The sequence below is a fragment of the Phyllobates terribilis genome, unplaced genomic scaffold, assembly GCF_046119375.1.
Source record: "Phyllobates terribilis strain yellow unplaced genomic scaffold, ASM4611937v1 Scaffold_2__4_contigs__length_985480577, whole genome shotgun sequence".
In the NCBI taxonomy this organism is placed as follows: Eukaryota; Metazoa; Chordata; class Amphibia; order Anura; family Dendrobatidae; genus Phyllobates; species Phyllobates terribilis.
In genome coordinates, this window is record NW_027362762.1 from 689,840,444 (window position 1) to 689,849,019 (window position 8,576).

Here is an 8,576-nt window from a genome sequence, read left to right on the forward strand (position 1 = left end):
CATGGGATTACCCAGTATTCCCACCGTGTGAGGGGCCAGCGATCCGCTACGTTCAACCCCTTACCCCACTACAACTGGGTGGAGACGCAAGACAGTGACCCCGCAGTCCGTCTGGTGAAGGAGATGCTGACCCAGGCTGACGCCCGCCTGTACCCAGACGCTCCGGAAGAGACCAAGCAACTGTGGACGGAAAAAAGCAGACTGTTTCTCTACAAGGAGAAGTTGTGCCGCAGAATGGTCAACTCCCGGACACATGAACTGATCTGGCAGGTTGTGGTACCGAGACGGGACGCAGCTATGGTGCTGGAGGCCTACCACAATGGGGCAGGGCACTTCGGATGGAAGAACCTGGAGTTCCTGCTGCGTGAATGGTTCTACTGGATAGGCATGAGAGGAGCCATTGAGAGATGGTGTAGAGACTGTGGCCCGTGCAATCTAAGAAGACGGGACCGTGCCAGCCAGAGGACTCCCCTGCAGCCCATCATCACCAGGCAGCCGCTGGAACTGGTCGCTCTGGACCATGTTAAACTGGCTCCAAGCAGAAGCGGGTATGTCTACGCCCTAACCATCGTGGATCACTACTCCCGGTTCCTAGTGGTGGTCCCCGTCAAAGACTTAACAGCTCAAACAGCAGCTAGGGCCTTCCAGCAGCATTTCTGCCGCCCACACGGGTATCCGGAACAGGTGTTGACAGACCAAGGACCAGCCTTCGAAGCGGAGGTCTTCCAGGAGTTCTGCAACCTGTACGGCTGCCGGAAGATAAGAACAACGCCCTATCACCCCCAAACCAATGGACTCTGCGAGAAGATGAACCAGGTGGTGATAGATCTGCTAAAAACATTGCCCCTGGAAGAACACAGCCTGTGGCCTGAGAAACTGCCTGATCTGGTGGACCTGTATAACCGCATCCCGGTAGGTTCCACCAACTGTACCCCGGCTTACCCAATGCGAGCAAGACCTGGTAAGCTGCCTGTTGACCTGGATATGGGAGTCCTGACACCCGAGGACACCTCGCCAGAGGCAGACTGGGATACAGAACGGCAGCAGCAGTACCGGAAAGTACAAGAGAGCGTCGAGCAAAGTCTCTGTCAATCAAGAGAAAGGCAGGAGAGGACTTATAACCAACATGCTCCCGCTGTTCCCCTGGTACCTGGAGAGCAGGTCTTGAAAAGAAAAAGGCGGCTCCATAAGTTGGACGACCAGTGGGAAAAGGACCCGTACACCGTACTGCCCTCAAGCCACAATAATCCAAAGGTGTACGTCATTAGCAAGGATGGAGGAGAGACCACAGCCACTGTCTACAGAGACCACCTGAAAAAGTGCCCCGAAAAGTTGCAAAGCGTGGATGGAGATCAGGAAAACCCTCAACCCGTAGAGGAAAAGGAGGAAATGATCAGCACCGGAGACTTTCCCCGGTCCTGGACACAAGTAAACAACGCTATTGTGGTGCCCGTCCTCACCTTTCTCCAGCCAGCCCCTCAAGTGCCTACAGAAGACCAGGTAGAGCTGGAAGAGCAGCCGGCCCAGGAGGCAGAAGAGTCCACACCAGCAGCGCAGGAGGATCAACCCTCTGCTAGTAGTGAGCCTGCCGTGCCCCCAGTGAGCCAAAGAGTACGCAGACAGCTGCCCAGCTTACCCATAACACCTCCTACACCCTGTAGTGCAGGACAAGTTAGTGAGCTCCGTAGGTCCACTAGAGTCACTAGAGGTCAGATGCCCGCCCGCTGGAGAATATAAAGCAATGCACTGTAAATTTACCTGTTTCTTGAAAATGTTTATGGTTTTTGTTGTTGCCTGTTATTAATTATGTTTCTCAGTTACCATGCAGGGTTCTTTGGACTAACAGGTTATGGACGCTGGATAACCGGAACAATTTTGTAGATAGTTGCACATTGTGCCTCTTGCGAAGACGGCCGCGGAAGAGAAAACCTGTCTGGCATGGCCTCCTTGCGGCCCAAAGTAGTTAGCTTCAGCCTTGCAGCCACGCCCAAGGCCAACGCAAGGGGTTTTCTTTGGACAGGTCCCCTACCTCTTCTCAAAAACTTCACCTTGGGTGATATGGACACCCGGTTACGGACACGCCGTGACCTCTAAAGACTAAAGCTTCTTGTATATATGTTGTATTATTGTTTAACCCTGTATTTGTGTTTTCTTAAAAATGTGTTTAGTCCCAGAGTACTAAAATTCACTAGGGGGGAATGTGGCACCCCATGGGTCTGGCTGCCACAGTAATAGAAATATTATGTCTGAGAGCAAGTGGGAGTTTTCTCTGGTCAGGAGCCCTAAGCATGCAACACCGCCCGCCCAGACTTGGGAGGGGAGGAATCTGCCCTTATAAACTTGGTCTGGGGCGGGATTAGCAGAGTCAGAGTCTGGGAGTTAGAGCCTGGAGAGGGAAAGCAAGAACTAGGAGCTCTGTAGGAGGAGGAGTGAGTGCCAGGGGCTGGAAGCCAGATAGATTCTTCTGCCAGGGCGAGCTAAGACCGGACATGGAGTCCGAGGCTGTGGGGACCTCCAGGTCCAGCAGCAGAATCCAACCGGCAGGTGATTCCAGGTCCTCTGGCCATAGAAGCCCGGAGGCACGGTCACAAGCAAGGGACCAGCACCGCCAGCATGGAGCGGAGGCTAACCGAAGGCCCCGAGTCACCGGCCATACAGGTGAGCACCACACGGTATACTCAGGGACGTGGGCTACTTCTACCCGCATACAGCAAGGTAGCCAGGAAGAGTACAGATAGACGGGGAGGCCTACAACTCCACCTGGCCAGGGGAACTCCGGGTGGCAATCCACGGGTGGCGCAGTCGGACCATTATCATACTAATAAGACTGCCACTGAATTGACCACCCTGGGCACGGACCGGGTCATCGCCACGGAGACTACAACCCCCAGCGATCCGGCTCCGGCTATTCCCCGCACACACGTGCACGCACAACACAGGCCCAGGGCGCGAGTCAAGAGCGTTTCAGAAGACAGAGAAGCGGGATGGTGACCCTAATTATGGCATCATCGCCGCTCACCATCTTGGTGGAGTCCTCAAAGTTTTGGAGGATGGTACAGTGCTGGCAAAAAAAATCTTTACATTTGTGCAGTAAAAAAAACTTTACGTGTAAAATCCGCATCATGATTTCACTTCTTAAAAGTGCACACAATGAAGGAGATAATCAAAAACTATATAATAGCAAAACTGGCTTAGTAAAATGTAAATATCAATACTAATTAATTAAAATACTAATTGTAACGAAATAGCCACAATAAAACACTTGAACGTTAAGATTTTGTGGTTTTGTTGAATTTGTAAAGATTTTTTTTGCCCGCACTGTACATATGTCTGACATTCATGTCCACTCCTGAGGTCTTATGCATCTCGCAAGTACTCGGCGAGTACAGAGTACTTGCGAGTATGCTCGCTCATCACTATGTGTAAGGCAAAGTTATTTACTACTGATGCAATATATATTTTAATAGTAAAAAAGGTGAGGTTCACAGATGTGTAGCATTCTAAAGAAAAAGAACAGAAAGTAAAACATTTCAAGTATTTGGGTAGGTTCTGTTGTACACACCAAAAGGCAAGGGATACAATAAACAAGACCTAAAGGCATGAGAGCATGTGTCAACAAAAGCTTATCTTCCATCAGCATAGACTCTGCAGACAACCATATGGTTGGAGTAGGAGCTCTAGGGGATGTATTCTCATCAGTACATGCATTCCAAATCTAGGTCCACTTCAATTTGGGAGTTTACAGATGGTAATGGTCTGCTGAACGTATGCCTCAGATGTAGTCAACTATATACCAACAGAGCTGCATATGTCTGCTATTGATAGCAATAAAAAAAAAAAAAAACATACAAAATCTATATAGACTTCATTTTTCATACAGAAGTATAGGGAAGATTGTTAAACTATTCTTTTTGAGGCTATGGTATCCTATACCAGCTAAACGCACATCCAAATAATATTTGTTTGGTTTTGAAAGTAGGTGCGTAAACATATGCAGAATATTCTCCCACCATATGCACCAAATGTGATCATATCAAGGTCATTCACCCTAACTACACAAAGCGATGATAGTTATAGTCAGTCATTTTCATTCTAATCTTACCAATAATTGCTACGTGTAAATTCAACTGAAGCGTCAAGCATATCTTATCTACATTGAATGCAAACAATTTGTTCTTCCCTGTAAGTAGCAATTTCAAGTAGAGGAAAGGTTAATTGTAGTCATCCTCACTAGTAATGGAAGCAGTGCATAAAAAAAAAGTCTTCCTCCAGGGTCACTACTTTATCTCAGATTTCCAGAACTTTCAAGAACAGTTACATACAGGATTTCTATGGTTGTAGTCACCATCATCATAGTACTGCATACTGGTTTTAAGGCTTGATCGTATGTCGCAGTCCGAGTCAAGACTTTGATGCAAAGGCTGTCCATGAGTCTCTCTAAAGTAGCTTGACAGTTTCATAGGAATATATATAACTATCAATTTGAGGTCAGGAGACCTGTGATCAGTCTGTATATCGAGGTCTGTGCTCAGACCATGATGCATGGACGTCTGTCCAAGATTTTTGATAAAAAGAGTAGAGATCCTAGATCCCCAGAAAGATAGACATGACTCCCACATAATCAGAAGTCTTTTAGGGTGGGTCAGATGCTCACTGATCGTTCCACTGAACAGAGATCTCTTTTGTTGCACTAAATTATCTAGCTCACTGTTCCCCAACTCTTTTGACTTTGGGGCACCCCTGGGGGAAAAAAAATGTATCTCTTGTACCCCTACCAAATAGTTTTGTACAAATAATCAAAAAACCACATATTTTGCCCACTAAATACATGTATAAAAATATACACTGGCCCAACAGAATTGAACGAAAAAAAAAAGTCGCACTGTCCTCTCTAAATATATGTATAAAATATACAGTGTGCCTTATGGAGCCAAAGGAAAAAACAAACTTTGCAATCTGTAACATCCCTGGCGGCGTACTTGCATGGTGCACCACCTCCCACCATGCAAGACCGCAGTCTTACCTGTCAGTCCATGCTGCACTCTTTGCTCCAGTACCTGCTCTGTCCATATCTCTTGGCTGATTGCTTAGGGCGTCGGCGCAGCTTTCTGCTTGTTTCTTATAGCTACTGTGTGCACAGTCCTAATGCGTCTCCAGCCTATTGCTGTGAGTCACTGGATACTTCAACCCCCTTCACCCAGTAGGAGGTGCCTGAACAACACTTTCTCTCAGTTTGTCCTTTGCAACTGAATTGCCAGGTCCTGTCCTGTATCTAGTCTGTTCTGCCACCCTGGGGGCTGTATACCCAGGCCTGTTACCTGTCTGTTCTGCTACCCTGGGAGCTGATTACCCAGGCCTGTTACCTGTCTGTTTCCACCACCCTGGGGGCTGAGTTCCCAGGCTCGTTTCTGTATCTTGTTTCTGTTTCAGTTCCAGTCTGAACAGTGTCCTAGCCCGTTTCTTGTTTGTTTCCATGTCTGTACCTTCCCTTTTCCTGCAGTGTCTGAACCTGCACCTAACTCCAACTCGTTGTCTCTGTACTTCTGTTTGTGAGTTTTGTGTCCACTCGCTACTTCATTGTAAGTACTTTGTGTGTATCTGGTTCCGCTCGTTCTGTTTCCCTGCCTCTGTATTTACCTCCTGTGTTCTAGCTATCTTCCTGTATCTTCCAGTCTGTTCCATGTGAACAGAGCCCTGTCCTGTCTGCCTTCACCTTCCGCTTCGCTTCTTCACCGCACCTGCGGTTTCGCGCCGCTCCGCTTCTTCACCGCACCTGCGGTTTCGCGCCGCTCCGCTTGTTCACCGCACCTGCGGTTTTGCTCCTCTCAGCTTGTTCACCGCACCTCCGGCTCTGTTCCTGTATCCCAGTCTGTACTGGTCCCTATCCAGCCTGCGTTCATACCTGCCAGTATCTGCCTGTCTGCATTCCAGCCGTGCCTGTCAGCACCCGCCTGCCTTCATACCAGCCGTGCCTGCTAGTACCCACCTGCCTTCATACCAGCCGTGCCTGCCAGTGTCCACCTGTCTGCATACCAGCTAACCTGCCTGTTCCTGCATTCCACAGTGTGGGTCAACAGCTGTGACAGGGGTCTGACCTGGAGTAGCAACTAGTCCCTCTGCTCGGTTCCTCCCTGGTTCACGGAGTCGACTGAGCAGCCGTGTGACCTTGGTCGGATCGGGTTGATACTTAGTTACGCCCCTCCAGGCACTCCTCGGTTCATGGTACAGTGGGATCACTAATCACGCTCACGCCAGTCAGTCCGGGCGCGAGCGTAACACAATCTAAATATATAAATAAATTTAAAAAAAAAACAGTTTGCCCCCTGAATATGTATAAAATATATACTGTGGTCCCTCAATATATGAAGAAATATGCACTGTGCCTCCTGAAATAAAAAAAATAAAAAAAGAAAATCACTCATTTCACCTCAGATACTCCCATGTCAGCTGTCGCAAATCTACAACATCCAGCAGAGTTTGTGACTGTCAGATATGAAGCCCACACGTAAAAACCCTCTAATTGTGCCTTTACTTATCTTTATTCTTACTTAATATTACTGTACACTTGGTAGTTATTACATCGCACCAGTTTTGGACACATAATAAAAAAACAGTCTACAAGTCCAGACATAAAGGACAACTTGTAGTAGACAATAGATGTGGGAGCTGAGCCAATGTCTGTTGCTGATGCTTCAAATCTGAGACTTGGCATCTGGTATTCCATTGTATGGGGTTGAATCACAGATGGCATCATGCTATTTGCCCAGAGAAGAATGTCAAGACTACAGTTCAGGCTAGTACAGTCCTCAACCACCATAGCTTTCCAAGACCAGCTCTGTTTTGGGCAAGTGCCAGGCCCCCACTCTGCCCAGATTTCAGCTTGCGATGTTTGCCAACCAAATACGACAGATGTGCCTGGTACATGTACAGAGTGCACGTCTATACTGAGCGTGACCTGTGTTATACAGCAAGAACCTGTGTCTAACTGCTGAGAATGGAGCTAGCTCCGATCGCAGATGTTTAATCTCTTAGATTCTGCTGTCAATCGAGAGTCATTTAAGGGGTTGGAAATGGGGGGAAAGTGTCCCTTCTAGAGATGTGTAGATCGCTTTCTGTGAGCCTAGACGCATGGTCCAGGTCAGTAGTCTCGGGCTGTGTATATGAGCTGTGTGAATTTCCTTACCTCCAGAATCCCAGGTTCAGCGTATGAAGCTGCCAACGCTACTGTCATAGCAGTCAGAAGCCCACTGATGGCCATGTTTGTATGCCTGTGAAGACCAACTGAGATTAGTAGGAGATTGGTAATTTTACAATACACTAAAATATTACAGTATTGCAGTGTACTGTACAAGCGATCACGTGATCTCATGTTCAAGTGCTTTAGGTGGTCCTATAAAAAATACATAAAAAAAAAGAAGAATGATGAATTTTTACAAAAAATAAAAGAAATATAAAAATATTCAAAGAGTTCATACAACTCTGCCAAGAAATAAAGTAATAACTTTTAGAAAACTGGGAGAAAAATTAAAAGCAAATTGGGGCCCACTGGAACTCCCCCAAGAACCTGCATAAATCTGGAGCTGTCCCTGGCTCGGGTTATTCAATTCATATTTGCCATGATAAAACTGAAAGAAATAACAGCTAGGGAGTGATGGTGTGAGTAAAGAAACTTTTTCTTTTAACGCTTTGTATACCTTCATATGTTGATTGCATTGTTCTGTTCCATCTCAGAAGCAGAGAAACTAAATTAATGGCAGTGCCTTGTTCCATTAATTGACAGACATCGGTGGCACCTGAGAGTTGCCACTGACGATAATCAGAGGCCGCCAGGTTTCAGACATGGTGTCCATCATTTTGCCAGATAAAATAGCACAATGCACTGCGCTATTCTGTCCAGTATTTAGGGTGGAATCAGCAAAAGTTGTCTTTTTCAAGTGGACCCTGCCTGAAAAAGAATTAAAAATATATATACAATAGAATTAACATATGCACTGCAATGTCAAGACTACTCGCAGTGTAAATGTTCAGCCTTTAGTAATTTCTTTTAACCGCCCCTGGCTTTGAAAGCTGCGGAGCAGATAAAGAAACTACTTGTTCAATTTTCAGACGGCTTCCACTTGGAAGCCACCACTATTTTATACATGCAAAAATGACAAAAGAGACATTAAAGAAGATGCTTCAGAAAAAAGACCACTGGCATTTTACTGAAGCATCTTCCTATACCAGAAACTATGCAGGTACACTAGTACATAAAAATCGCTATGTGCACATACCATAAAGGGAACCGGTCATGAAAACAACGCTATTAACCTGCATATATGGGGTTAACCTGCAGGTTAATAGCGTTCTGAAGCTTCAGTCACCGCTTAGTGAATAGTGAGTGGCAGCTGTAACCACATCCCCGCACTGACTGACAGCCAGCTCTAATGCTGACCCCAAATTTAAAAAAAAAAAAAATTTTTTTTTTTTGTCGTTTACCCTTTTTTGCAAAAATTTGCACGTTTCACAAAATGGCGCAAAAATAACGGACGCGCATGAAATCACTACGGGGGAAAGAGAAACGGAGGTACATTTGT